The 20082-nt window shown below is 43.8% G+C and overlaps 1 protein-coding gene across 1 annotated transcript in view; it reads left to right on the top strand.

The window, feature by feature from the left end:
* RUVBL1 (RuvB like AAA ATPase 1) overlaps positions 1–20082 on the top strand; it is an 876627-nt gene that overhangs the window by 236468 nt on the left and 620077 nt on the right. The gene's annotated exons all lie outside the window — the stretch shown is intronic.

Raw genomic sequence — 20082 nt, forward strand, 5'->3', positions numbered from 1 at the left:
GTAATTATAGTAGCACTTCAGGTGAGGATTCTTCTTCAGCCACAGATGTAGAATGTAAGGATCAACTAACTCCAAAAAAACAGTGTAATGTTAATCACCCTTTAGGTATAGGAAACACAGGGGTGGAAGAAAACATAGGAAAACAGAATATGTGGAAACCTTGCTCTAGGTGTTAATACCTCGGTAAATGATTTTTACAATGTTCACAGTATTTCCTCTGTTTAATTAATGGATGTGGAGAGACAACTTTTGAATAAAGGTTTGAATTATGTCCCTGTTCCTTTTTTTTTTTTTTTTTTGTGGGTGAAGGAACTTTAGCAAACGATGTGTTGGCATTTTGTCGTCTGCTTAATCTAAGATTGTATTTTGTTAATAATAATCAGTCTCGAAAATCTGCTGACTTTAGGTTTCACAAGTCCACATTTATGTCCCCAGTGAACAAACATGTTTCTATTTTCAAGATTCAGTTCTTAAAGATTTACACTTTTTAGGATGAGTCAATCTCAAATACTACTACACAACCTTTCAGCTGTTGAACAGCAGGCTCTTAATAATTTGAGTAACAATAAGAACATAGTGATTTTGCCAGCCGATAAGGGTGGGGCGGTTGTTGTAATGGATTGGGCTTATTTTTCTGAAGCCCAAAGGCAATTAACAGATGCAAGGCATTACATGCTTATGCCACTTGATCCCACTACTAGATTTAAGCAAGAAATTGATGTGTTTATTCAGAAGGCTGTGGAAGAAGGTATCATTAATGATTCTGTTGCACAACATCTAACAGTGGTGGACCTCCAAAGGCAGTATTTATATTTATTACCGAAGATACAAAAAAATTGGTATAAACCACTGGGGAGGCCAGTTGTTTCTGGCACAGGCTCTCACTGAGCCTCTGTCAATCTTTTTGACACTATTTGCAACCTTTATTAAAGTTAGTAAGATCAAGAATTAAAGATACCACACAGTTTCTCAAAATAATATCTGATATGCAGTTGGATCCTAATTGGCTACTTTGTACATTAGATGTTATGGCTCTTTATACCAACATACCATATTGAGCAGGCTTGGAAGCCCTACAATATTGGTTGGATAAGGCAGATGTATATCCTTTAGTATTTAATGCCTTACTGGTATGTTTGGCAGAACATGTTGTCCAAAAATGTTTTCTATTTCCACAGCGAATGTAATTGGCAGGTACAGGGTATGCTATGGGGGCTTCTTTTGCCCCCATTTATGCGGACCTATTTATGGGATTCCTGGAAGATCATCTCATATATGATGATAACCACAACATCTTTATGGGTGAAATAGATATATGGAGGCGATACCTGGATGACTGTTGGATGGTATGGCGGGCGGATAAGACATATCTATTGGAATTTGTCCAGTATCTCAATGATAATAAATGGGGTATTGCATTTACACTCAGTTGTGAGTGTAAGCAAATTAAATTCCTGGATGTTATTGTTACCAGGAATTTAGATGATACTCTTAGTACTCAGGGCTTTCGCAAATATCCTGAATATAATAATTTATTCTCCACCAGCCTCCATCCACGTCACATTGTTAGGAACATACCCAAATCACAGTTTCTATGCATTAGACGTATTTGTTCCACTCCAGATAGTTATGAATTTTTTCAACAAGATCTGATTCGTAGATTTCAGATCAGGGATGGTATAACAACATTATATCTGCCAGTAATTGGGCTTCTGAACAAAATAGGTCAGATCTATTGGAATATCAGGAGAAATCTAACCCGGATACTTGTGACCACGTTTGGGTGTAATATTAATGTTATTAGGGACATTATTGAGTGACATTGGAATATATTAGCAAATGATGTGCTTTGAGGATGTTCTTCATGTTTCACTGTTGCAGTCATCACATTTGGGTTATCTGCTTGCAGTAGCCCTCAGTCTGCCTGATTATCAAAGTCTTGGGTCCTGTGTTGGTTGCTGTCTCATCTTCCATGACGTCCGGTAGTCAGGGGTATAAAGCATGCAGCCGACACCATTACATCAGTCTTTCTTGCCGTGCGGTGCCAAAGCAGAAGCAGTTCACAAGTGCCGGTTGTCCGACTCCTGAAATTTTCGTTTTGAGTTTCAGATCCAAAGTCTTCAGCTAAGCTAAGTATCCCGTTGGGGATCCTTTTTCTTGCTCTAAACCGATGGCAGTAAAAGTTAACAATTGTATTTCTTGTGGAAAGCAAATACCTCATAAAGATTTTCATTCGTACTGCATTCCTTGCTTAGGCCCAGACCATGACGTACCTCGCGGTCGGTTTTGTGCCTTATTCAAACCTCATACTGTTCGTCGTCAGTTCATTTACTCATCCAAATATTTTGGTATTCTGTTGAATTATCCAGAAATGGCTTCGGTAAGCCACCAGACTACCGCCATTCCGAAAAAAACGCAAAGATAAAGACAGAGATAGACTGCATAGGTCCAAAGCTGCCAACAATGCTTCTCCTAAGCTAGTCGCCAGTTCTCCGATACACAGTGAGGCGCTTTCGCAGCCCCTAATACCCACTACTTCAGATTCGCAGGCGTCTACTGAGACCCATTCGGAGTCCGGTATGTGGCGAGATGCTTTTTCGACAGTGGAACTTGCGGATGTCTCTACCTTGGATGGGTCTGGAGCCGCTGTGCAGGCACCGGCTTCTGAGGGTGTATTCAGGCCTACAGACTTGCATATTAAACCGACGCCATCTTCTCCTTCAAGGCCTAAAACTCGATCCATGCCTAGAAAACCGACGCCCAGACTGCGTGGTCAGGCCCCTATGCCTAAAAAACAAATAAGAATGGCTGAAGACCTTATTACTCTAATCAGGGGAAGCCACCCTTCCCCCTCTAAAGAGACCAAGGACTGATTTTCCTTCTGATTCTTCTGATCAGGATTCTGAAATTTCTTTTTTCTCTGATGACCAAGATTTGCCTTTATCTACCTGTGAGGATTCTGATGCAGAGGACTCCATTCCCTTTGCTTCCCCTCCAGAGGATTTTTCTTTTGGTGTGAAACCTTGCATACCTTTAGGGGAGCATTTTCGCTGGGAAAGCCAGGATTACTTTGACTACAAAAAGAGGCTTGGGGAATTCTTACTCCTGCCTCAACACAGGCCTTTAGCTATCCCTCCTGTACTGGACATTGTAGATGATACCTTCTCGGAATTTAGCCTGGCCCCTGACACTTTACCTCCTGCTCCCAGAAAACCTGATCAGTATTACAGGGTACCTGACTCTCACAAGTTCCTCATTAAAAATCCTACTGCAGATCCTGAGTCCATTTCACAGGGACCCAAGGGCATTAAGGCTACTACTGCAAAAATCCTACCCCTTCTGATAGAGATTCCAGAGTGCTGGATAGATGAGGTAAGATGGTATACACTTCTGCAACTTTGGCCATTAGGGCTTTAAACTGAAAGATGTTCTTCATTCCACATTGCTGCAGTCCTAACTATTGGGTAGTCCGCTGTCCAGTCGGCCCGAATACCAAAGTATATGGCTGACGTCGGTCAGGCGATTAGCGATGAACTGACGTCAGTACGTCAGGGTACTAATGCGCATGACCGACGTCATATCCTCAGTCTTTTTTGCCGCATGGTCCGATGCAGAAGCAATTTTGCGAGTGCAGGTTGGCGTTCTGAAAGTTTCTGAAGCCAGAGTTTCAGACCCGAATCAAAGTTGGCTAAGTACCCGTTGGGAATATTTTGTTTTTCTTGCCTCAGTATTTAACGGATGTCAGAAAAAGTGAATAACTGTATTTCTTGTGAAACAGATACCTCATAGGGATTACCATACTTTGTGTAGACCTTCTTTAGGCCCTGAGCACGGCGTTGTTGGATGCCGCTCTTGTGCTAGATTTAACAGCACTATTAAGAGAAGGTTAGACTGTGCCAGGTTAGTGTTTGGGAAGCGTTGTAATTATAAAATGCCGTCGGATGCTCCGGCTTGACGCTAAAAAGGACAAAACAGCAAAGCCTAGAGTGGAAGAACCGGCAGTCCCAGGCGTCGGTTCTTTAGAAAACTCAGTGGAGCGGAGGTTTTGCAGGTGTTTCTTTGGAGTCTCAGGGAGACTTTACTGTTACAGGATGTATCCTCTCAGGAAGTAGGCCAGGCTGAGGGCTTCTCAGGTGGCTGTTCTTCCCTCTTCCTAAGGTGGTTAGAGCCTCCCTTCTGTTTCCAAGGCTTCTTTGAGGGCAGGCCGTTTTTGCTTCAGTGGGGTTTCTCCTAGTGCCGGTCTTTGCCTAAACATATGCTTAAAATGGCAGAGGATTTGATTACTATGATAAGGGTTCTATGCCCCTCCTGATAAGAGGCCTAGGGTGGAACCTGAGTTTGAGAGTTTTGAGCAATGCTCGGAGGCTTCTGAGTCTTCTGAAGACTTGCAGGAGTACCCTCCTTATTCTGATTCTGATGTGGATGATTCTACTCCTTCAGCTTCTCCTCCTGAGGATTTTTCATTTTCAGAGACTCTGCATTCCATGAGGGAGCATTTTAAATGGGAAGGTCAAGATTTCTCTGATTCCAGGAAAAGGCTTAGGAATTCTTGTTTTACCCCAGCATAGGCCTTTAGCTATACCTCCTGTTTTGAATGTGGTGGAAGATGTTTTGCAGAGGCTTCCTGAATCCTGATTCTTTGCCTCCTGCCCCAGTTAAACCGGATAGGTATTATAGGGTGCCTGAAGCTCATAAGTATCTTTTAAGAGTCCTAGGGCAGACCGGAAACTGTCTCTCAGGGGCCTAAAGGTGTGAAGGCCTCAGTTGTTAAAAATCCTGTCCCTCCTGATAAAGAGGCAAGGGCTTTGGATAGATGGGGAAAGAAAGTGTATACTTCTTCCACTTTAGCCATGAGGCGTTGAATTGTCAGTTTCACATGTTAAAATATCAGAATTATCTTCTTTCACAGTTGAAATCTAAGGTGGATGCTCTGGCGGAAGGTATTGAGTGTAAAGAGTTGCAGGATTTAGTTCATGTGTCTGAACAGGTGGGTAAACATTCCTTGCAATGTGGTTTTGATGCTGTGCAGGCCTCCTCCAGGGTGGCTGCCACTGGTTCTGTTCTTGTGAGCACGCCTGGTTGAGAGATCAGAATTTAGCTGAGGATGTTAAGACACGGATTTTGGATGCTCCTTTGCAGTCTGATGTGTTGTTTGGTTAGCCTGTAGAAGCAGTTTTGAAGAAAATGGAGGACAAGGCTAAGTCTATGCAAACTGTTAAAGATTTTTGCAGGTGCAGCCTCCAAGTTTAGTAGAAATTGGCCTGCTAAGGGATGGACTTATCCTGCTTATGATTCCCAGTCTAGGGGTAGGTCTAGGCGTGGTAGGGGCAGAGCTCAGGGTTGTTTTAGGCCTAGGACAGGGAGTTCTCCTGCTCAGACTTCTGGTGAGGGCAGGGGTCAGTCCTTTAGCAGACCCAATGACCTGCCTTTTCAGCTGCCAGTTCATTCTCGCCTGGCAGCACCGTTGGGAGGAAGACTGTCTCTTTTCAAAGAAAATTGGGATTTAATTACCCAAGACAGATGGGTTCTGGATATCATTCACCACGGTTACAGGTTTTATTTCCATACCTTGCCTCCTTTCAAAGGCATGCCAGACATTCCTCCTCTACAAAGACAAGAGGCTCACAAGCAAATTTCTCTGTTACTCCAAATAGGGGCCATTCAGCGGTTCCGTCCTGTGCCAGGGGCCTAGGATTTTATTCTCGCCTGTTCCTAGTACCGAAGAAGGGAACACGTGGAGACCAATTTTGGATTTATCTATCCTCAACACTTATCTGGACATTCCCAAGTTCAAAATGTTGGCGTTACAACAGCTTTTACCCCTGCTGGGCAAAGATCACTGGATGGTAACTTTAGATCTCAAGGAAGCTTACCTTCATGTGCCTATAAGACTAAGTTGCAGAAAGTATCTGCGTTTCGAGCTGGAAATTCTCATTATCAGTTCTCTGCATTGCCCTTTGGCTTATCTACGCGCCCAGAGTATTCACAAAGGTTCTGGCTCAGTGATAGCTTACTTCAGGCTAAAAGGAATTCAAATCTATCCTTACTTGGACGATTGCCTGATTCTGGCTCAAGAAAAGGAGGACCTTCTACAGCATTTGGAATATGTCATAGCAGTGCTAAGATGCCTAGGGTATTCTGTGAGCGAAATAAAGTCCAGTCTAGTACCCTCTCAAGACATGTGCTTTCTGGGTGTGAGACTGAATACAGCAGCCCAGATGGCCTTTTAACCCCGGACAAACAAAAATCTTTCCAGTTACTTCCATCAACTATCTCTTCAGTCCGGCTGACTGCAAGGACAGTCCTTCAAGCCTTAGGGTTCATGGCATCTTGTATTCTGGTGCTTCCCAATGCCAAACTGCATATGAGGAAGCTACAATGGTATCTCAAAATGTATGGACACAGCACTGCCAGGATTTGGACACTGTCATTCAAATAATACCTTGCATTCAAAAGGAATTTTTGTGGTGGGCTCAGGAATGTCACCTAAACAAGGGACTCTCTGTGACCCGGCCAGGCGAGTCAAATTCTAACGACAGATGCCTCAGACATTGCTTGGGAGCTCATCTAAATGGAAAGTGGATACAAGACAAGTGGCCTGCCAGACTACAGCATCTACATATCAACATGAAGGAGATGTTAGCAGTCCAGTTTGCATTAATGGCTTTCAAGGAGTTACTTCTTCCAGGGCAGGTGTTGATTCTAACAGACAACACAACTGTCATGTGGTACATCAACAAACAAGGGGAACACATTCTTACCCATTATGCAGGCAAGCAATGATTTTATGGAGACTGCACTCAGCTTGCAACTAACTCTTCAGGCAAGGTTTCTGCGGAGCACAGAACTCCTTAGCAGATGTGTTAAGCAGACAAATCATGGATCCCCACAGTGGAAACTGGATCTTCATGTATTTCAAAGTTGACAGTGTCCTGGGAACTCCAGACATAGATCTGTTCGCTTCTCCACTAAACCACCTGCTGCCAAACTTTTGCACAAAGAGGTTTCATCACACAGCTTGGAAAGTGGATGCTCTTTCTTTCAGTTGGAAAAATCTTCGTGTGTATGCGTTTCCACCTCTGCCTCTTCTTCCAAAGGTCCTTGTAAAGGTCAGACATGACAAGCGAAGGATGATTTAATAGCTCCAGATTGGCCTCGCAGCACTGGTACCCATTACTGAGTCTGGTAAAGAAGCCTCCATGGCCTTTACCCTTGATTCCACACCTGTTGTCTCAGAGAGAAGGTCACCTGCTCAATGTCAAGCTTCACTCTCTTCATCTAACAGCCTGGCATATTCTGTTTTGAAAGACAGCAGGTCTCAACTTCCTCAACAAGTTTTAAATGTGATTATGGAAGCCAGGAGACCTAGTACAAGGAAAGTAGAAAAATGGAAGAGATTTTTATTTTGGAGTGCAGCAAACAATTTGGAGATTTCTGAGCCAAATTTGAGTGTGGCTCTTCAATATCTTACTGAGTTATTGGACAAAGGTTTGTCTTTCTCTTCCATTAAGATTCATGCTGCAGCAATCTCAGCTCACTATGATTGTGACCCACCGCTGTTTTCGCATCCTTTGTTCAAGCAATTTCTTAGAGGGCAAAGAATATAAGACCCCACGTAGAGCTCCTACTCCTGCTTGGGATCTCAATTTTGTGTTGGAGAAACTTACTCTACAACCTTTTGAGCGGCTACTACTGAATTGAAATACTTGTCATGGAAGACTGCTTTTTTGTTGGCCATTACTTCTGCAAGAAGGGTTTCTGAGTTGCAGGCCCTTATGGCAGTGGAGCCTTTTATCTTTTTACATAAGGATAGAGTATCTTTACGTACTAATCCTTCCTTTATGCCTAAGGTGGTTTCTAGTGTGGCTTTAAACCAAACTATTCATTTGCCTACGTTTTATGCAGATCCCCAAAATAAAGAGGAAAAGATTTTGCACACTTTAGATGTACACAGGCAATTGTTATTATTTGAGCAGGACTAAGGATTTTAGGCAGTCTCAGCAGTTGTTTGTTTCTTTTGCTTTGAGTTCTCAGGGCAAGCCTGTGTCAAAACAAACTATTTCTAGATGGATTGGGTGTTGCATTACATTTTGTTATTCCCATCATGGCAAGGAGATTCCAGCTGGGATTAGGCCTCATTCCACTAGGGCTACTGCCACTTCAACAGCATTTCTGAGGGGTGGCAACTAAGGATATTTTGGAGGCAGCTACTTGGAGTTCAGTGCATACTTTCTCTAAGCATTATCACCTTCCTCTCTACTCTAAGTCTAGGGCTGGTTTTGCCACAGCTATTTTGCAGGGCATGTTGTCAGTTCCTGCTTCCTTATGATTTGCCAGCCTCCTTACCTGTGCTTTGGGATTCTACCCAATAGTTAGGACTGCAGCAATGTGGAATGAAGAACATAGTACAGTTTTGTACCTACCATAAATGTAGATGTTCGAGGATCCACATTGCTGCAGTCCAACTCCCTCCTTCCCGTGTTTAGGGGTGGTTGTGTAGGTGAGGTTATATTCTGCTAATTTTGTATATTTTGTATATATATATTTTGGTGCAGGTATGTTGGGAGTTTTTGGTTTTTGGCCTTATCTTTTCAGGGTCTTCTGACATCTGGGGCAAGAAAAGACTGAGGATATGACGTCGGTCATGCGCATTAGTACCCTGACGTACTGGCGTCAGTCTAATGCGCCTGACCAGCCATATACTTTGGTATTCGGGCCGACTGGACAGCGGACTACCCAATAGTTAGGACTGCAGCAATGTGGATCCTCGAACATCTACATTTATGGTAGGTACAAAACTGTACTTTTCATATGTTAAAGTATCAGCATTAAAGTATCAGCAGCATATCATTGGATTGCTTCAACAGAAAATGATGTTGATTTCTGACTGTGCTGAAAATAAAGAATTACAGGATTTAATGCATTCTGCTGAACAAGTTGGAAAACATTTGCAATGTGGTTTTGATTCATTAGAGACTTCTTGCAGGGCTGCGGTCAGGCGCAATCTTTGCCAGATCATGTTTAAGCTAAATTATTGGATGCTCCCTTAAAGCAAGACCACCTGTTTGGCAACAAAGCAGATGTAGTACTTAAAAACATGGAAGATAAAGCTAAATCTATGCAAACTGTTAAAGATTTCCTGCAAGTACAGCCTCCCAGATTTAGTAGGCATTGGCCCTCTAAAAATTGGTCCTTTCCTGCCTCTTCCAGGCCTTCTCAGTCCAAACCCAGAACCAGCAGAACACCCAGGCTTCAGTCCGAAAGTACTCACAGGACTAAGCAGTGGGGGGCTCCCACTTCCAAAGCAGGGAGTAGTAAGACTCCCCACTGTGGTAAACTGTCTCAATGACTTAACGTTAAACCTTCCAAGCCCTGTTCAACGGACTGCTCCTTTAGGAGGAAAGATTGCCCTGCATGCAAAAAATTGGGAACTCATTACCCAGGACAAATGGGTTTTAAATATAGTTTCCCAAGGATACAGATTCCACTTCCACTCCTTACCAACCCCAAACGGTTGGCCAAACCTACCCCCAAATCACTGGGTAGAGGCTCAAAAGCAAGATATTTTTTGTGTTTCACTGTTGCTGTCATTACATTTGGGTTATCTGCTTGCAGTAGCCGTCCGGCCTGATTAAACAAAGTCTAGGGTCTTGCGTCGGTTGCTATCCCTTCTTCCATGACGTCAGGTCATCAGGAGTGTAAAACATGCAGCTGACGCCATTACATCAGTCTTTCTTGCCGTGCCGTTCGGTGCCCGAAGCAGAAGCAGTTCGCAAGTGCTGTTAGGCAGAATCCTGAAATTTTCGTTTTCGAGTTTCAGAACCAAAGTCTTCAACTAAAGCCAAGTACCCCGTTGGGGAAACTTTTTCTTGCTCCTTACCGATGTCAGTAAAAGTTAATTGCATTACTTGTGGAAAGCAAATACCTCATAAAGATTTTAATTCGTACAATATTCCTTGCATAGGCCCTGACCACAACGTACCTTGCTCTCAGTTTTGTGCTTTTTATTTAATCAGCGCACTATCTGTCGTCTGTATATTTTTGCCTCTAAATATTTCAGTTCTCTGTTTAATTATCCAGAAATGTCATCGGTTAGCCATCTGACTACCAGGATTTTGAAAAAACGCAAAGATAAAGACAGAGACAGGCCGCCGGGGTCCAAAACTGCCAATGATGCTTCTCCTAAGCCAGTCAGTTTGCCAGTACTCAGTGAGGTGCTTTTGCAGCCTCCAATACCCGCTACTTCTGATTTCGCAGGCCTCTACCGAGACCCATTCGGAGTCCAGTATGCCGCGAGATGCTTCAACTATGGAACCCGTGGATGTCTCTACCTTTGGGTTCGGAGACGCTGTGCAGGCACCGGCTTCTGAGGGTGTATTCATGCCTATGGACTTGCATATTAAACTGACGCTTCCTTCTTCATTTAGGTCTAAATCTCAAACCAGCCTAAAAAAACGACGCCCAGGCCGCATGCTCAGGCTTTTATGCCTAAAAAACAAATAAGAATGACTTGAAGATCTTATACCCTAATCAGGGGAAGCCAACCTACCCCTTCTAAGAGACCTAGGACTGAAGTAGTTTATGAATCTTCTGACCAGGATTCTGATATTTCTGATTCTTCTGATGATCTGGATTTGCCCTTATCTACTTATGAGGATTGTGATGCAGAGGAGTCTATTCCCTCTGCTTCCCCTCCAGAGGATTTTTCTTTTTGTGAAACCTTACATACTCTAAGGGAGAATTTCCACTGGGAAAGCCAGGACTTTCTGATTCAAAAGAGAGGCTTCGGGATTTCTTACTCCTGCCTCAGCATAGGCCTTTAGCTATTCCTCCTGTACTAGACATTGTTGATGATGCTTTTCGGAATCTAGTTTGGCCCCTGATTCTTTGCCTCCTGCTCCAAGAAAATCTGACAGATATTACAGGGTTCCTGATTCACACAAGTTTGTTTTTAAAAATCCTATTGCGGATCCAAAGACTATTTCACAGGGACCCAAGGGCATTAAGGCTTCTACTGTTAAAATCCTACCCCTTCTGATAGAGATTCCAGGACGCTGGATAGATTGGGTAAGAAGGTTTCTGCAACCTTGGCCATTAGGGCTTTAAACTGCCAGTTGCATATGATAAAGTATCAGCTACATGTTATTGGATTGCTTAAACAGAAAATGATGATGATTCCTGACTGTGTGGAAGATAAAGAATTACAGGATTTAATGCATTCTGCTGAACAGGTTGGAAAACATACTTTGCAATGTGGATTTGATTCATTAGAGGCCTCTTGCAGGGCTGCTGTTACTGGGTCTGTGCTTAGAAGGCATGCTTGGCTTAAGGAGCAATCTTTGCCTGATCATGTTAAAGCTAAATTGTTGGATGCTTCCTTAAATCAGGACCGCCTGTTTGGCAACAAGACTGAGGAAGTTCGTAAAAAGATGGAAAATAAAGCTAAATCTATGCAAACTGTTAAAGATTTCTTACAAGTTCAGCCTCCTAGATTTAGTAGGCACTGGCTTTCTAAGAATTGGTTCTTTCCAGCCCCTTCCAGGTCTTCTCAAGCCAAACCCAGACACAGCAGAAACCCCAGGTGTCAGTCCCAGGGGATGCACACAAGACTAAGCAGTGGGGGTTTTCTGCATCCAAATCAGGGAGTAGTAAGACTCCCCCCTATGAAAAACTGTCTCAATGACTTGCTTTTAAAACTTCCAAGCACTTCTGAATGCTCCTTTAGGCAGAAAGATTGGTCTGCAGGCCAAAAACTGGGAACTCCTTACCCAGGGCAAATGGGTTTTAAATATAGTGTTCCGAGGATACAGATTTCACTTCCACACCTTAACAACACCAAACGGGTGGCCAAATCTACCCCCAAATCAGTGGGCAGAGGCCCAAAATCAAATACTCTCTCTCTTAAGCATGGGGGCTATTCAGTTGGCACCAGAAGAGGAAAAGGGACAAGGTTTCTATTCAAGACTTTTTCTGGTGCCCAGAAAAGGCAATACATGGCGTCCTATCCTGGACCTTTTTACTCTAAATACCTTTCTGGTGATTCCAAAATTCAAGATCCTGACTCTTCACCAGCTGCTTCCTATGCTAAGCAAAGATGCATGGTTAGCAACACTAGACTTAGCATACCTGCACATCCCTATCAGAGACTCTTGCAGAAGGTACTTATGCTTCAAAGCAGGCTGCATGCACTATCAGTTCTCTGCACTGCCCTTTGGCTTATCTACTGTGCCCAGGGTATTCACAAAATGCCTAGCTCCAGTCATTGCATTCTGCAGACAAAGAAATATTCAAATATATCCATACCTGGATGATTGTCTAATTCAGACAGAAAGCCAGGCCATACTTTTGAATCATCTGCCCTTTGCACAAAGGGTACTGACTTGTCTGGGGTACACCATAAATGAAAATAAATCACACTTGGTACCCTGTCAACAAATTATATTCCTGGGAGCAAGCTTGAATACAACTTCCCAGATGGCTTTCCTCACGCCAGAGAAACTGACTCATTTGACAACCTACTTCAAACAAGTGGCCACAAAAACCCAGTTATCTGCATGGCAAATACTGCAAGCCTTGGGGTTCATGGCCTCCTGCATTCTTCTAATTCCATGTGCAAGGCTGCATATGAGGAAACTGCAGTGGTATCTCAAAAGCCTATGGTGTCAACATTCACAGGATCTAGAAGCTATGATTCCTGTCATACCTTGCTTATGCCTAGAGCTCCTTTGGTGGGCAGAGGCCTGCCACCAAAACAAGGGACTACCATTCACAATACCCACTGCCGCCCAAACCCTAACAGACACATCAGACTATGAATGGGGGCTCACCTGGCAGGGAATTGCATTCAGGGCAAATGGAACCCAAGTTAAATGTACCTACACATAAATCAAAAGAAAATGTTAGCTGTACAGAATGCTCTGACAGCCTTCAATGACCACATTCTTCCAGGACAACTAATGGTAAAGATGGACAACACCACGGCCATGTGGTACATAAACAAGCGGGGGGGGGGTACCCACTTTTACCCTGTCTGCAGACTAGCCATGGCATTGTGGAACACAGCCTTGAGCTACCAAGTGAATCTACAAGCTCAATTCCTGCCAGGAAAACTAAATACACTGGCAGATGGACTAAGCAGAAACCTCATGGATCCACATGAGTGGAAACTGGAACCAAGGACTTTCAACATGTTGACAAGCAAATGGTGGAGCCCAGATAGAGACCGGTTTGCCTCCCCCCAGAACCATCAATTGGACAAATTTTGCACAAGGATTCCCCACAAATTAGCTTGGAAAGTGGATGCTCTATCCTTCAGCTGGAAAAAACTATTAGTTTATGCTTTTCCTCCTCTGCTGTCCAAGGTACTACTAAAGATCAAACAGGACAAGCCATGCACCAGACTGGCCACGCCAACACTGGTACCCCCTCCTGCGCAGTGTGTCACGCTTGGCCCCATTGTGCCTGCCTCAGACTCCTCCCCTGTTGTCTCAGCAGGAGAACCAGATTCTGCACCCTCAGCTGCAAACCTTGAACCTAGCAGTCTGGCTAATTACCTAATCTCTCCTTTACCACCCCTCAGTAAATTAGTGATTGATATCACTTTAGAGTCTAGGAGGCCTAGTACTAGAAAATCTTATGCTGCAAAATGGAAAAGATTTTGTACCTGGAACCAATCTCAAGGGATTAGCACAGCAGTGCTCAATTTACCTCAGATTCTACAATATTTGACTGAGATGCTTCATAAGGGCTTGTCCTTTTCCTCCATCAAAATTCATGCCTCAGCCATTTCAGCCCATTATAGTACAGAGCCTCTCCTCTCCTTTTCTCTCGCCCACTGCTCAAGCAGTTCCTCAGAGGGGCTAAAAATTTAAGGCCATTGAGGGGAGCTCCATCTCCAGCCTAGGACCTTATCTTTGTCTTGGAGAAACTCTCTTCCTCCTTTCGAGCCAGCTGCTACTGCAGATTTAAAATTCCTTTCCTGGAAAACAGCTTTCCTTTTAGCAATCACTTCTGCAAGAAGGGTATCTGAGTTACAGGTCCTTATGGCAGTGGAGCCTTTCATCATCTTTCATGTGGGACAGGATGTCCCTCAGAACCAATCCCTCCTTCATGCCCAAGGTGGTATCCAGTGTGGCTCTTAATCAGTTCATTCATTTGCCTACCTTCTTCCCTAACCCACAGAGAAAAGGGGAATGGATATTGCACTCCTTAGATGTGCACAGACAATTTAGATTCTACTTGGACAGGACTAAACCTCAAAGGAAATCTGAACAACTGCTGATGGCATTTGCTGCAGGGACAAGGGGAAAGCTATTTCAAAGCAAACATTTCAAAATAGATAGGCCACTGCAGTCATTTCTGCTATAAGCACCATGGAAAACCCTATCCCACAGGGCATCAGACCCCATTCAACCAGGGCTGCCTCTACCTCTACAGCCTTTCTCAGGGGCGTCCCTACAAGGGACATCCTAGAAGCTGCTACCTGCAGTTCTGTACATACTTTCACCAAGCATTATCATTTGCCAATTTTCTCTAAATCCAGAGCTGGTTTTGCCACTGCAGTCTTGCAGGGCCTTATAGCTGGTCCTAATTCTATTTAAATTCCTCCTCCCAACCTTAACTTTGGGAATCTACCCAAATGTAATGACTGCAGCCGTGAAATGCGAAGAATATAGTACAGTTGTGTACACTTACCATAAATGTAGATGTTTGAGTGTATTCACTGTTGCAGTCCTGGTTACCCTCCCTTCAGCCCCCTTTCTTCTTTTGGCTATACCTCTACTCTCACTTACTATGCTCAAAAAGCTTTTTGGTGTATTTGCTTTTTTTGTTGGAAGTATATCGTTGTATTATAGATTTAATTGCTTCCCATTAGGGGGGCACCTGACATTTGGGGCAAGAAAAACTGATGTAATGGTGTTGGCTGCATGTTTTATACCCCTGACGACCTGACGTCATGGAAGAAGGGACAGCAACCAACGCAGGACCCAAGACTTTGTCAGGCCGACTGAGGGTTACTGCAAGCAGATAACCCAAATGTAATGACTGCAACAGTGAATACACTTGAACATCTACATTTATGGTAAGTGTACACAACTGTACTTTCTCTCTCTTTTAAGCATCAGGGCTATTCAACCTGTCCCAGAAGAAGAATGGGGGCAAGGTTTTTACTCAAGACTTTTTCTGGTACCCAGAAAAGGCAATTCCTGGCATCCTATCCTGGACCTGTCTATCCTAAACACATTTTTGGTAATCCCAAAATTCAAGATGCTAACTCATCAGCTGCTTCAAATGCTAGGCAAAGATGCCTGGTTGGCAACACTGGATTTAAAAGGAAGCCTACCTGCACATCCCAATAAGGGAATCTTGCAGAAGATACCTACGCTTCAGAGCAGGCTACATGCACTATCAGTTCTCTGCACTGCCCTTTGGCTTATCTACTGCGCCCAGGGTATTCACAAAGTGCATAGCTCCAGTCATTGCATTTTGCAGGCAAAGAAATATTCAACTATACCCATACCTGGACGATTGTCTAATTCAGGCAGAAAGCCAGGACATGCTATTAAATCATCTGGCATTTGTAAAGAAATTGCTAACTTCTCTGGGGTACACCATAAATGAAAAGAAATCACATATTGTACCCTGCCAACAAATTGTATTCCTGTGAGCAAGCTTGAATACAACTTCCCAGATGGCCTACCTCACGCCAGAGAAACAAGTTTATTTGACACCCTATTTTAGACTAATGGCCACAAAGACCCAGCTATCTGCAAGGAAAATACTGCAAGCCTTGGGGTTCATGGCCTCCTGCATTCTACTAATTCCATATGCAAGACTGCATATGAGGAAACTACAATGGTATCTAAAAAACCTATGGTGTCAACTTTCTCAGGATCTGGAATCACTGATTCCTATCATACCCTGTTTACAGATAGAGTTCCTTTGGTGGGCAGAGGCCCGCCACCAAAACAAGGGACTGCCATTCTCTCTACCCCCTGCCGCCCAAACCCTAACAACAGACTCATCAGACTATGCATGGGGGGCTAATTTGGCAGGGCAGTGCATTCAGGGCAAATGGAACCCAAGTCAAATGCACCTGCATATCATTCAAAAAGAAATGTTAGCTGTACAGAATGCTCTGACAGCCTTCAAGGACCACATTCTTCCAGGACAATTATTGGTAAAGACGGTCAGCACTACTGTTATGTGATACATAAATAAGCAAGGGGGAACCCACTCATACCCTCTCTGCAGACTAGCCATGGCTCTGTGGAACACAGCCTTGATCTACCAAATGCACCTACAGGCTCAATTCCTGCCAGGAAAGCTGAATACACTGGCAGACGACCTAAGCAGAAATCTCATGGACCCACATGAGTGGAAACTGGAACCAAAGATATTCAACATGTTGAGAAACAAATGAGGGAGCCAGAGATGGACCTGTTTACCTCCTCCCAGAATTACCAATTGGACAAATTCTGCACAAGGACTCCCCACAAACAAGCATGGAAAGTGAATGCCCTGTCCTTTACCCGGGAAAACCTCTCTGTTTATGCCTTTCCCCCTCTGCCTCTCCACTCCAAGGTACTACTAAAGATCAAACGGGACAGACCAAGGACAATACTGATTGCACCAGACTGGCCACGTCAAAACTGGTACCACCTCTTGTGCAGTGTGTCACTGCTGGCACCATGGCACCTGCCTCAGACCCCTGCCCTGCTGTCCCAGCAGGAGGGTCAGATTCTGCACCCACAGCTTCAAACCCTGAACCTGGCATCCTGGCTAATTACCTGATCTCTCCCTTACCATCCCTCAGTAAGCAAGTGATGGATATCATTTTGGAGGCAAGGAGGCCTAGTACTAGAAAATCCTATGCTGAAAAATGGAAAAGATTCTGTTCCTGGAGCCAAACTCAAGGGAAGGGTACAGCAGCGTCCAGTTTACCTCAGATTCTTCAATACTTAACTGAAATGCTTCACAAGGGCCATTCCTTTTCCTCCATCAAAATTTATGCCTCCGTCATTTCAGCTCATTACAATACAGAACCATCCCTCTTCTCTCATCCACTGCTGAAGCAGTTCCTCAGAGGGGCCAAAAACATAAGACCACCCAGGAGAGCCCCTACTCCAGCCTGGGACCGTAACTTTGTATTGGAAAAGCTCACTCTACCTCCCTTTGAGCCAGCTGCAAATGCAGAGTTGAAATTCCTTTCTTGGAAAACAGCCTTCCTTCTAGCCATCACTTTAGCAAGAAGGGTGTCTGAATTACAGGCTGTCATGGCAGTAGAGCCTTTCATCATCTTTCATGCGGACAGGGTGTCCCTCAGAACCAATCCCTCCTTCATGCCCAAGGTCATATCCAGTGTGGCCTTTAATCAGTCCATTCATTTGCCACCCTTCTTTTCTATTCCATATAACAAAGGGGAATGAATACTGCCTCCTTGGATGTGCATATACAACTTAGATTCTACTTGGACAAGACTAAACCTCTCAGGAAATCTGAACAGCTGCTGGTTGCATTTGCTGCAGGGGCAGAGGGGAAGGCCATTTCAAAGCAAATAATTTCTAAGTGGATAAGCCATTGCATTCATTTCTGCTAGAAGACCCATGGAAAACCTACCCCATAGGGGGATAAGACCACATTCAACCTGGGCTGCATCTACCTCTACAGCCTTTCTCAGAGGTGACCCTACCAGGGACATCCTAGAAGCTGCTACCTGGAGTTCTGTACATACTTTCACCAAGCATTACCACTTGCTAGTTTTTTCTAAATCCATGGCTGGCTTTGCCATGGCAGTCTTGCAGGGCCTTATAGCTGGTCCTAATGCTATCTAATTACCTCCATGAAGAACATAGTACAGTTGTGTACACTTACCATAAATGTAGATGTTTGAGTGTATTCACTGTTGCAGTCCTGGTTACCCTCCCTCCAGCCCCCCTGACTTCTGTTGACTATACCTCTATTCTTTTTTACTACGCTTAAAGCTGTTTGGTGCATTTTCTTTTTTGTTGGATGTGTAACCTTGTATATAATTGCTTCCCATTATGGGGGCATCTGACATCCTGGGCAAGTAAAACTGATGTAATGGTGTCGGCTGCATGCTTTATACCCCTGACTACCTGACGTCATGGAAGATGAGACTGCAACCGACGCAGGACCCAAGACTTTGATAATCAGGCCGACTGAGGGCTACTGCAAGCAGATAACCCAAATGTGTTGACTGCAACAGTGAATACACTCGAACGTCTACATTTATGCTAAGTGTACACAACTGTACTTTCTTAAACCTACGTGCTTATTTTCGTATCGTAAGGGGTGGTCTCTTGGGTCTCATTTCAATCATTATAAACATTGGAGAGGGCTCTGGTTCTTTTAGCCAACAATGGACTCTTACTGGGGATAGATCGATTGGTTGTTTTCCTTGCAGTCATGGTTCTTTTTGTAAGTTTGTTTAAATCTAAACAATTTTCAAGTAAAAATACAAGCAAGGTTTACCATATAAAATTTTTTGCTAATTGCAGCACTGACTGGTTAGTTTATTTAGTGACCTGCTCGTGTTCGGCTTTTTATGTAGGTCAAACTTCATGCCAACTTCGTATACGTATGTCCGGACATTTCAGTGACAGGATAAGCCAGCTTCCAGTGCCCTATTTAGACATACTGTCAAACATAACTCTGCTAGATTTACTTTTATGGTGATAGACAAAATTCAGGGAGATAAAGCTAATAAAATAGGTAGGCATTCTCTACTAAACAAAAAAAGCAAAAAGTTGGATCATTAAGCTAGGTGGTTTGTTTTTCCCAGGTCTTAATGACCACTTATAAGTAATTAATAGGAATGGTGTAGTACCAATGTGCAGTTTGACTTTATTATATATAGGTGCACATATTTTTAATGCATTTGCACTTTGTCATTGAGGAAGGCTGGTTTTGCCAAAACCGTTCTGACTATTTTGATGTTGCCACGTTTTAATTCTCACTCAGTTTGGTGCTGGCCTCTTCTGCTGCACCCCAGCCTTACCAGGTTACTCATCCTACCATACTTTCAGACCCCAAATGGAGGACTACAAAGCCAGAGGAGGTGGCGTTTCAATATTTGTCAAAGGCAAACCTACTTACAGGCTTGTGATGCACAGGAGACTCTCCAAGTGCAGTTAACTGTTGACAAGAACACCTGTTCAAATCATAGCTAGCTACAGACTCCCAACCATGACTCAGGACGTCCAGTCCACCTATCTGGGCTTACTTGAATCCATCAAGATTCAACCATCTACCTTGATCCTGGGTGACTTTTAACTACCCAACCATAGAGTGAAAGACCTGTTTTAGCCCAACATGAACACCCAGAGATTCCTCTGTCAATGCCAGTGCATTGGATTAGCTGGTCGACAACATGAGAGGTCAAAATATCCTGGACCTGGTCCTAACTAACATGAGTAGGCACTGTAGCTCCCCCTACAGTGTATTTTTCCTTGGTAAGATATGACCATAAAGCAATCACTTTCAAAGTCACTGTCTCCCCTGACCCCCCCCCCCCCTTGTCAGGGTCAAAAAAACACTTTTCCAAAGCTGACTACAGTCTCCTGAGACCAGGAGCTTCACAGCCACCATCTCATCAACTGGAACTAGCACTAATGTCCAAGCCTACACCACAAAATTATATGAGCACCTGTATAGATGTTTGGACTCAGCAATACCTGACGGGACCAAATCATCTTCCTCAAGGAAGAGTAAACCTATTTGGTGGACAGCAGCAGTAAACAAACTATAATAAAAGGAAAAATTGCTTTCCAAGACCAAGAAAGAGCAGGTGCCAAGTAGGAAGCAATCTCTGCTTTGTCTGAACAAGCAAATAAGGTCACTGGTGAAATCTTCTAAGGCTAACTTCGAGCACAAATTAGCCACATCCACTACAGACAATCACAAGGCCTTCTTCATGTATGTCCGCAGTCTCAAAGGTAATGCCCAAATCTGTTCTGAACTGGTTGTCAAGAACACCACAAACACAAAAGCCGTAGATATAGCTAATTTTCTGGTGGACAGTTCAGTGAAAACTTCACCCCGTTTCCCTCCATCACTGAA

This window comes from Protopterus annectens, chromosome 7.part1 (assembly GCF_019279795.1).
Source record: "Protopterus annectens isolate FY-2018-M chromosome 7.part1, PAN1.0, whole genome shotgun sequence".
NCBI lineage: Eukaryota > Metazoa > Chordata > Ceratodontiformes > Protopteridae > Protopterus > Protopterus annectens.